We start from the raw sequence: 11,514 nt of genomic DNA on the forward strand, positions 1-11,514 counted from the left end.
TTAATGAGCTTGTTGCTGCCGTTCCTGCAAATACTGAGCTCGCACAATGTGTGTGTTTTCTTTGTGCGCCCCCAACTCTTGCTGCCTCGTAAAGATCAGCAATGACTGAGGAGGTCATTGGTTGACTAGTAAACAAAGTCAAATCATATGCTTCAATGCAATGTTATAATTCGTTTTTAGGGTGACTTTGCAACATCTGTCCAGGGACTACAGATGAAAAACTCCCTCTTTGCCTGGCACATTTACAGCAATGTAATGTCCCTGTTGAATAAACGAATACAGATATAAATAAATCTTTGAAAGAACAAATTGAAAACAGGTGAATACATTCACTTTACATTAACTTGTTTTACCAGGGCAAGAATAAAACCTGTAGTGCTATCATGTATAATCAATAGTAACTCTGCATTGTATTTACCTTATAGCTAGTTTAGCATTTAAATGCAGGCCTGTTTGTTTCCAGTGGGCTCTGCAAAATCCCACTTGGTGTTTTTCCACAATATAAAGTGATTTTCCACTCTAGCCATATGTCATCCAATCTTTTACTGTAGCAAACAAGCAGGCTATAAACATTGGCAAAAGGAAAAATGAAGGGGCTTTTTGTAATTATGCCTGGAGATTCTATACGCTTGAAGATAATTACATAATTAATCCCCGATTTCTGTCAAGTGAGCTCTACTTGCGTCTCTCTGTCATTGCCTACACTTTCAAGTTCAGAAATACATTTGCCCTGCATCAAAAGGAAAAGCAGACCTTTCATTTATCTTTACTGCTGCTGCTGCGTTGGCAGCAGCAGACCCAAAAAACACAGGGTTGAGTAGTCAAAAAGTTGAACATTGCTCAACTTGCCAGAATGAAATATAATGTTTGGCTGGTGCTTCATTGGCCAATTAAATATATTTAAGCTTCATGTGCTCGTTAGATTACTATATGTTGATTACTCACTTTGTAAAGGAGTAATTAGGCAGATAATACAATTACTGATAATTGCTGCGATAACCTTTTTCAAGCCTGCTTCATAGTTATATAAACTACAGTTCACTTTTTTTATGTGAACCCTAAAAAACTGCCTTTCTGGGGATTGTCTTTACTCTTCTCCTTTGCACCTAAAACAAAATGTTCTTTTAGGAGAATACTCCCAGGAATTTCAGTGGGGAGTGATGTAATTTATTGGTACATGACAAAAACGTAATCTGGCTTTACTTTTTCAATAACACATTCATCATTTGTGCATCTGGGCTACAGCATGTCTATGGTGCATGCCATGCTTATTATACACACGGACATCATTGTCGAATGCTGTTTGAATCATGTCATTGCATAGCCATAACTTTGGGCTTGGATAAAACCTTATGAATCCTCATTGTAAAATAAAAAAGGAAGCATTTGAAGTAGGGTTGCTCGATTATGGCAAAAATCATAATCTCGATTATTTGGGTCAATAATTGTAATTATTAAATGCGATTATTCATTGACTTTGAAAACATCCATTTATTGGAGAAAAAAGTGTGAACAGTATGTTTTTAACAGTTGATTACCCTGAACTTTAAGTATAATTCAACTGAAAAAGCAACAAAAAAAAAAGTAATAATAATAAAAAGATAATCGTTTTATTTAGAATACGTTGTTTTCGTAATCGTTACAAGCCATAATCGTTACAAGCCATAATCGTTATCGCGATTAAAATACGATTAATTGAGCAGCCCTAATTTGAAGTAATTTGATGTTGTAAATATTGGATGCTGTCCATTCAATTTGTGGATTATTTCACGGAACACTGGTAATCCTATCTGACCTTACGATTGAGCTGTTAAAGAAATACTGAGTTTACTTACTTTACTTTAAATGGCACTTCAATATCTGTGAGTCTTGTATTTTTAAATAATATTGGTGTTGATCTTTTGGGTGTTTTTAGGTGTATTGGTATTTGGTAATAAGTAAGAAGTGAAAAGTTTGGAGCCGGTGAAATATGTGAGTTTTAATACACATCCGATCTTGACCTACTATTGTTCATTGAAAAATAAAAAATCTGAAATTAGTAATGTGTAAACTAAACTGTATAACCGAAATAATGAATGTTTCTACAGTGAGACACATGGAGAAAAAGTATGAAGATACATCCTGGAGCATGAGGTGCTATGCTGTGAAGTGCAGCCTGGAAATAAAGCTCAATGCTGCGAACACTAAACTAACAGAAGGAGCATGTAGCTGCAGCACGTGGTAAGTACAGATGTTTAATGCTTAAGAACATCCAATAAGAAATGTAACATAAGAGTGAACCCAACAAAATAATATTACACTTCCTTGACTTTGCTAGAATAAATGAAAACCACATCAGGGGAAAGGCTGGTTGAATTTAGCGTAGCGATTTAGTATTATCCGAAAGCATGTGATAACAGAGCGATTAGCACAATAATCATCTTAGATTATCCAATAATGAAAGGGCACCACTCAGTGTGACAGAGCAATCAAATGTGTTAGAGTACGATGCAATTGTGACTTTATAGAGCATGTGTCATTTTATGAATAGAACTCAATCTTACTGGTAAAACAAATTATAAATAAAGTCATTTTAACATGAATGTCAACCCTGGTCAAAACTAAACTAATGTTGGCATTTAAAAGCTGCTTGTCTAAAACATACATCCCGAGGGAGACTCAGTAAATGGAAGAGAAAATTATTTTTCATTATTAATTAGAATATCACATAGAGAAACCTAATTGTGTGTGATTTGGTTGGAGAAAGTTCAGAGATACAGTAGTTTAGAGATTTTATAGCTTTGTGAAGTGCATAAGTGTTCACAAAGAAGTATGACCAAATGAAGATACCGCAGCTTATCGGTACTGGTAATGTTCAATTGGGTACCAATTGAGCACCAGTTCTCCAAACCCATCTCTGAAAACAGCAGTATGTACAATACAAATACAAATACAAGTTTTAGATGTCTTTTTTTACGATTTACTTTATGTACCACTATACTGTTATAGAAAAAGAGCCACAATTATTTTTATTTGGTTAATTGATCAGTCTGATGATTTGGTAATGCAAACCAAAAGGTTGCTTGCTACACTCTAAAAGCAAATGCCTTGGCTCAACAAAGAAAATCAACGCAACAGTTTGCATCAATGTTTATTGAGTTAAAACTCCTGCTCCATGCTTTTCCGGTTATTACCCATCCCCTTGTGTGTTATGAAGGTTTTTCTGTATGTAAACGGTCTGCAGAGTCAAAACCCTTAAAGTACACCCTGTAGCGAGTAAAACTCTAACACAGAAAATACCTCCCCAAAACGCCTCGTTGGTGAAACGTCATCATCCATTTGATTCTTCCGGGTACGTGCTTACGAAAGCACGTACCCGGAACTAAATGGGCCAATCCGTGGATTGGACTTCGAATGAAATTGTCTTAAAGCAAAAAACTTATTTGAGTTAGGGGAGAAGGCTTTAACTCTACAATCAGAGGTGTTTTTAATTACCACTTACTTAATAATTGGTAGCATAAAAACAAGTTTTTAAGTTGATTACTCAAAAGATTAAGTTGTTTTGACTAGTTTTACTGTATGATTTAAAAGGAATTTTAAGTTGTATGTACTTAATTACCATCATTATGAACAGACGTTTTTAAGTTGACAACCATTTATAATTTAAGTTGCTCCAAATATATTGTATTCAATAGTTTTTTTTCTTAGCTTTTTCATGTTTTTGCCTTTCAAGAAAGAAATTAATTGATTCCACAACAAAAATATTTCGGCAATTCAGTTTTTATTTTGAACTGCAGTTGTTTATTTCAACACATGATGTTTCAATCAGGAGAGAATTCATTTAGTTTGAACATTTATTGACACATACCATATGATAAGGTGCATGAACACAGCTGACTGCAGGAGAGAGGAGAACCATTTTATAGTTTGTCTGCAGCAGGGTGATTGGCTGCTGGAGAATGAGGCGAAATGTAATAGGTTAAAGAGAACGCCTGTGATGAACTGATTATATGCAGCTGCGGAGTGAATGTATAAACACCCCGTCTTCCTGAAAGGACTTGGCTGGGCTTAATTTAAATCTTGAAAAAAAAGATAAATAACACAAATTTAAATTGCCCCACAAATAATAAATAAACATATTAGCCATATTACCATGGGAAATGTCACAACGAACTTAGAGGCCTTTGCATATTCAAAACCAGTGCCAAATATGTAAAATCTGTAAAGTTTTTGTAAAGCTACAGTAACAAACTCTCAATGGACACCAATCTGCAGATCACACACATCAATTTTACAAAAGATGTAACAAAGATGTTTACACTGCCGACAGTCATTATTTCAAACAGGATGAACACATTTAACGCAGAATGCTTGCTCATTCATTTGTTTCCCTCGACCACCATGGTTGCTATCCTATTGTCAGATCCTGGGGTGGACCGGTCACTGATGAAGGTGATATTCATGTCCTTTTGAAGCACATTAAATAATAGGTTAGCGCATAAGAGACAATGAATTAGGTAATTGCATACTTTTTAAACTGTCACTCTTAGCGAATTCAGAGCCATTATTACCAGCTGCTAAAGCAATGCTGCTATTGTTTTCACCTGTTGAGTCTGCATGTGTGTGTCATCATGGCAATGTGGTCCTGAAGACACACAGAGGTGCTTTTGAGTACTTTGCCTAGTGTTTAAATGCATGTGGACAGATTTATCTTCTCATCTTTTTTGCAGTTTCCAAAAAAGTCCTTGAAAAGGTCCTCTTCCTTTTCTCCAAGGTGCACGACAAGGCAGCGGATGGCTATATTTCTCTGCGTACTTCAATTGTATTGTGCTATTTTTGAAAAAGAAAAAAAAAGAGGAATGATCTAAATTAATATATTCTGAATGGGTGACTGCCAACAACTTGCATTTCAATGACAACTCTAAATAACGATCCTACCTCAAGAAGCATGTCCTTGATCTACTTCACCGAGATTCATTTTTAATAAAAAGCGATATCACAATAGGAACCAAAGTATTTTCACTCTCACAGTAGCCTCTACTACTTTGTATCCTCTCACAGAACTATTCTGAGTTCAAAGGCTGCTCATTTTGGTCAAACAGCAATTTGCCTATAAAGTGCAACCACAAGGCTATCTACTGTATTTGAATGACAAAAGATGACACTCAACTTAAAATATCCTTTGTATATTTCTATTTGTCTTAACTGTCAGAACTTGTCCAGGCATGTTCAGTGGGAGTGGACTTGAAATCCTTAACTCAAGGTGTAGAACAATTAAGTTATCAAGCCAATTGCTTTACTTACTACAACTTGAATTTTGTGTTAAGAGAATTAACGCAGAAATCAGAGTTCAAATTACACACAATATTAAGTTGATTTAATAACCAACATCATTACGTCAACACAACTTATAAATTAATGTTTGCAACTTAAAATGTTTATCTAAATCAATTAACTCACATTTTTATCTTGCAACCATGCATTTAATTAAGTGGAGGTGAAAGGTCGCCTGAATTCGTTTTTAGAGTGTAGTTAGCTACCTGCATCTGTGTGCGATTTGAGGCAGTGCTACGGTTAGAAAAATATCACTGGCTTGGTCTTCAATATCAGGATACATGTATTTATTATCCCTGCAAGAATGGAAGTAGTCATCACACACAGGGCTGCGTGGGACAACTAGTTCCCAAACAGTGTCCTTGACATGCTTATATACAAGAGAGGGTGTTACAGTCACAAGATGCAGAATACTGATTCAAAGCAGTATTCAATGTTTAGTTCAGATTAGCAAACGCCTGCATAAGCAATAAACATGACATACATATGTCTATCTCCATAGAGGCTGAATCATCATGTTAATTGTTGTCACATAGCTATCATCTGCCTAAAACAGTGTGTCCTGACGCTCTTCTAATCATACATCCGGTTACGTACACAGCTATATAGGGCCTTTGTTATCTTTTGCCACTCTGATATTGGAAGAGCACATTCAGTATTTTCCCAACAGCTACCCAGTTAAAATCCACACTCTAGGTGTTCACAAATACGACATGGCAGTGCTCTGAAGGAAGTGACGATCTGAACAAAGGGTCTGAATTGACACAAAACATAGGGCCTAAAGTGCTGGTTTAGATCAAATCACGTATCACAGTCCGGGATGTATGTGAAATGTAACCTCTTTAGTAAAGTACTAGTTGATAACCTGATTTTCTATAACATTTTTGATGTATGCCACTGATTACCCTTGCTCAGCAGCCCTCCTGTTGGGAGATGGGGAGGAAATTGTCTTTGATGGAAGTCAACCCCTCAGGGAGTCTTGGTTTTTTGTATCTTCATCCTGAACTTTTTGGCTTTTTACTTTGCTGAAACTGGGTAAAATTGCTATAATTTAAATCAATGCTCAAGCACATGCAGGTGTGATAAACTAATTATTGCATGACTGGTGTCCAGAGGTTTAACGTCAATCCTTGTGTAGCATCGTGCAATTTGGATTTGTGGAGAAGCGGCAGGAGCAGAAAGCATACATACATTATTTGTAGGAGGAATACAATAGTGTCAGGGTGAATTCAATAATGTCCAATTGTATCAGCTGCTCTTATTCATTTTAGAAGCACCAGACAGTTTAATGTAACATAGAGGAGAGTCCAGGGCAGCTACTGTGTTGAATAAAATGAAGGCAAGGGGTCGAGATATAACCTCACATGTATTAATGTAAAGCATACTGTATTCATTTATAGAAGATGCAATAAAGCTTTCAGGAGCCCCTTAAACTAAGACCGAACAGGAACACAACACACACAATTCTGGTCAGTTATTCTCCTTGGACGCACCATGTTGTAGCTTCATTAAAGGTCCCATGTTATGCTTTTCCGGTTATTACCCGTCCCCTTGTTTGTTATGAAGGTTTTTATGCATGTAAACGGTCTGCAGAGTCAAAACCCTCAAAGTACACTCTGTAGCGAGTAAAACTCTAACACAGAAAATACCTCCCCAAAACGCCTCGTTGTAGATACGTCACTGTCCATTGATTCTTCCGGGTAACGCATGACATCATGCGTTACCCGGAACCAAATGGACCAATCCGTGGAGCCGTTACGTTAAGCCCCCGCTGATTGGTGCAAATTAACCATTCCACGGACTTCCTCACACACACACTCAGTGCAGGCAGCTCTGCTGATCTCTCCTCCCTGGCTACAGGCTGATAACAGACAGTTGGGATCGAGGCGAAATTCTCTCTGCAGACCCATTCTCACAGCGTTTATCAACCTTTTTCTTACTCAATATCAAGCCACACTTATTGTTTTTACTTCGGCTGTGACTTTGTGTGTGCTCAGGGTGAGTTTGGCTGTGTTTCGATGTGTATCGCTAAACAAGGAAACCACACCTCCACGCAGCTTAGCGCGATTCACAAAGTCCTGACCAATCAGAGCACACTGTGCTCACAGGGAGGGTGGGGGCTGGAGCTATTGGAGCTACAACGAGCCGTTAAAGGCAGAGAGTGAAATTCAGTGAATACACATAATTTACAGAGATACTGTATGAGAAACCAAGGTGATTTTGAAAAATTGCACAATATACATCTATTCTAGTAGACTTCAACAATGGAATTATGATCAGTGGAAATGGCCATGACAATGCCTCAACCTTCTATCATTGCTAATAACAGCTACAACTGCGAAACAAACGGATAATTGTGTCCTGTGTTTATGATTGGCTGAGCCACTTTTGAATCAGTTGTAAAATCATCGTAGATAACCATTTAGTAAAAAAGAAAACACAAACACAGACTAAAGAAACAAATGCATACTGTAATGTAACCTGTTATTGGCGAAAATACAACAAGCTTTTACCTCAACCCAAACTTCACCAAGAATCTATGGTAAGTTAACATGTAACTTTAGTGGCCTGCATATTTTTTATTCGTTCCTGAGACCCAGAAAGAAAAAGGTTTCAAATGTCATTTTTTTTAGATCACACAAGTCTTTAGGGTGGTATTAACATAATGACTGTAACGAAGGTAACTTCGTAACTATGGACTGACGGCTTCAGGCCTTGTAATATTGCACATGTGGGTTTGCACTTTATGAAACAACTTCCCTTTTGCTCAGAAATGTCACTCAGCACTTTAGTGAACAGTTTGGACTTTATTAGCGTGATTGCACAGTACAGTTTGGCATTGCATATTTGCACATTTTTACATAATGTATACTAATTATTGGGGTAGTATTTATTAAATGATTAAACCGTATTAATTGGAATGTCGTCTTGCAGATGCTGGTCGGGTCCTCGGCTCCACCTGGAAAGAGAGGGGGGGTTAGCGAGAGCGCCGAAAGTGTTTATGCTGGTGTAAGAATGACAGCAGTTGAGATTAATCAGAGTGCAAATAATATGGTTGAGCGTGTATATGTCATGACGTTAAGTTGCATTAATTGTACAAGTGTTCACCCTCCCGTCTTGTCTGTTACTGGTGATTGTGGTCACCTGGTGCCCTGTGTTGTCTCCTCCCCCCTCACCTGTGTCTTGTTAGTCTGATTGGTCTGTGTGTATTTAGGTTCTGGTTGCTTGTTAGTGTGGGGGTGAGATCCTTGTTAATGGTGACTGTGTTAACATGAGACAGTTATATTGAGGCTGGGTATCATTTCCCACAGTGATGAATAAATGCCAACACCGGGTTATATTTGAACTCTCTCTCTCTCTCTCTCTCTCTGCCTCCTTGCTTGGTCAGGCCGCTCAATTATCAGCGTCACAATGACTAACACAAACTCATTTTTGTTTAATTGTGTGTCCTTTGTAGAGGACATTGGGTGTTAGTTATGCGAAGCATAGTACACAAACAACATTAACATACAAGTACATTTAGACAACATTAGAGCACAACAACTCAATGCAACAAATACTGAGCCCTCATTTGTAGTACTTGATGTATGTTTTCCCACTGCATCCTACAGAAACCTACCGGTACTTGTTAGTTTTGGCCCCTAGTGGACGACGGACCTTTTTTTGTAACTGTCTCCTGCTCTTCCTAAGTCAATGCTTCCCTCTGAGTTGTCAACTTCTTCCTCTTCCTCAATCACTGCCTGTGGATCCTCATCATCTGACAGGTCTATGTCTGAGTCTCCCTCAATGATTCTGTTCAGACTTCTCTCTGCCTCGGTTAGTGAGCTGCCTCCATTTGTGTTGTGTGGGGGAAATAAAAAGTTAGCAAATCCCCATGTCCTCTGAGACATTCATAAAAACATTTAGTTTTAGGTCAAATAATGATTACACTGCTCTGAAATCTCACTACACTAACTCCTAAGATGTTCCCTTACTATAATTAATTAAAAATATTGAACTCACAACACTGGTGATTACAAAATTACAAACTTACCATTTATCTTTTGTTGTGCACCGACAGAAATGTTGAGATTTATGTTGTTTTTTGGTTGTATTGTTTTCCACTTCCTGTTTTGTTTTGTCACTTACCGTTTACCTGTCATTCCAGACTCATCAACACCTGCCCCGGCCCTGATTGTGTTCACCTGTCACCCCTTCTGTGTCTCCTGTGCTCATCAGCGTCAGCCCCGCCCCTGATTGTTCCCACTTGTGTCTGATTGTCTTGTGTTTGAATTCCCCTGTTCCCCAGTGTTCTTTGTCAGTTCGTTTTTGTCTATTGCCATGGTCAGATCCTTGCTCTTGTCTTTTGCCACAGTCAGGTCTATGCTCTGTATGTGCTCTGGTGAAAGTTTTGATCCTCACTGCGTTTTCATTTTGTTCTTCATTTTTGTAGAGACCATTTTTTGCTGTTCTTGAAAAAATAAAGTATCTTACAAAGACTTTACCTCCGTCTCCCGAGTCGTGCAATTGGGTCCTACCTCCTAAGTGTCTGAGTTCATAACATCTTTCTATAAATAGTGCTTGTGTTGATGGACGCCATTTTGAAATACAATGAAATTATCTTTTTCAAAGCCACACCCCCACTTAGTCATATGTTTGAAAAGCCCAGGATGTCCTCTGTGGAGTACAATTGGAGTTCCTGCTGTGGCATGTATAACCTCAAAGTAATGGACCAAAAACCAATGTGCACCACAGAGGACAAAAATAAATGGGTGGGCTTATAATTACCTAAGAATTTGCACACGTTATAACGATATCCAGATCAATTTTAAATCAAGCTGTGTTGCACATCAACCGTTTAGCCATGTCACTAAAGAACTACCGTACACTGCTTGGCAGAAGAATGATTGTTAGTTCTCGATGAATGATTTAATATATGCTGCTGTGTGTTTCATTTGGGACACCTTGCCAGGTGTGTGTAGAAACCGTTTTATTAAAGCAATTAGCCTCTTGAGGCCATAAGTAAGGGGGATTTTACAACAGCTAAGAGCTTTCAGGCAAGACACTGAGTCGAGTGCATATAACACCCCACAGATGCTGTAAAATCACTGTAACTTACAACCTCTTGTGGCAAATTTCTTAATTCTACCACTTCACTTTGTTATACAATCCGGAGAAATTATGCTACGCTGGATGATCATTTAAATCCATAACAGCTTTATATAAAAAATAAGATCACATCAACCAATACATCGTTAATTCAATCTAAAACATCAAGTCACCAATACTCAATAATGCTAGTGCTGTCTTAAACTCTTAAACATGACCACTGTAGCCCACCACTCTGATTTAAAGTGCATTTTATTTTCCAGCTGGTATTGTGCTTATGTGGTGCATTCTCCTGATTTAAATATGTCTTTAATCAAATTACCACAAATGAATTGGTGCAACGTGAGCCTGTTTTGCAACGTAATGAAGTAGATGATTTTTGGGCATTAGAAAAAAAACTGGAGAAAGCCCACAGAAAATCTGGTGCAGTTGGCACAGTGTGCATTAAACACAAAAGGGATGACTAATGCAAGCTACAAATCAATGTAATTATAAATTACTTAATTGTGGTACTAAATCCAGTAATCAATGACACAAACCATCTGGGCAAAAATTCTCTCTCTCTCTGCACATGTTGATGATTGATGACTACAAAATGGCCTATGCAAATCTCAGCCACTCCTCAATTTCATCCATGTTTTCCTTATCATGATTGAGGTGTGGATGTAGAAATTATGATTTTTTTATTTGCATCCATGTTCCAAGTAAAACAGGTACTGACATAATGCTAACCGAGTGCATGGCTCTATGGAATAATGATTGGCGCGTGTCTATGAGTCCCAGGGAGGCTGTTAGCTGAGCTCCTCTCATGCCCAGCTGTACTGATGGATGTCCACGGGGCATTTAGAAATTCTGCCCTTGTTTTTGTATTAATGTCAAAGTCATTTGATGCTTCGGATGAATAAATAGAAATAGATTTTACAGTACAGTGTATCAAGAGGACGTTGTCAACAGAAATTAGAAGTATATCAACAATGCATGATTGAACATTTCAATAAAATGATTTTTTTAAAGAAGCTCAAAGCTGGACACATTAATATGCGACCGGTACAGATTAGATTTCTCTCTTACGCACTGTTTATGACTTTACATTTCCCACAGTAGGATGCCTAA

The 11,514-nt window shown here is 37.8% G+C and overlaps 1 long non-coding RNA gene across 1 annotated transcript in view; it reads left to right on the top strand.

Annotated features, from left to right (window-relative positions):
• Positions 1–9,754, top strand: part of LOC307030585 — a 56,634-nt gene extending 46,880 nt beyond the window's left edge. The window contains exons 4-6 of the long non-coding RNA XR_013805705.1: positions 1,916–1,971; positions 2,088–2,220; positions 8,925–9,754. This is a non-coding gene — a long non-coding RNA (uncharacterized lncRNA). The remainder of the gene's footprint in view (positions 1–1,915; positions 1,972–2,087; positions 2,221–8,924) is intronic.
• The last annotated feature ends 1,760 nt before the right edge of the window (positions 9,755–11,514 follow it).

Source organism: Notothenia rossii, assembly GCF_949606895.1.
Source record: "Notothenia rossii genome assembly, chromosome: 2".
NCBI lineage: Eukaryota > Metazoa > Chordata > Actinopteri > Perciformes > Nototheniidae > Notothenia > Notothenia rossii.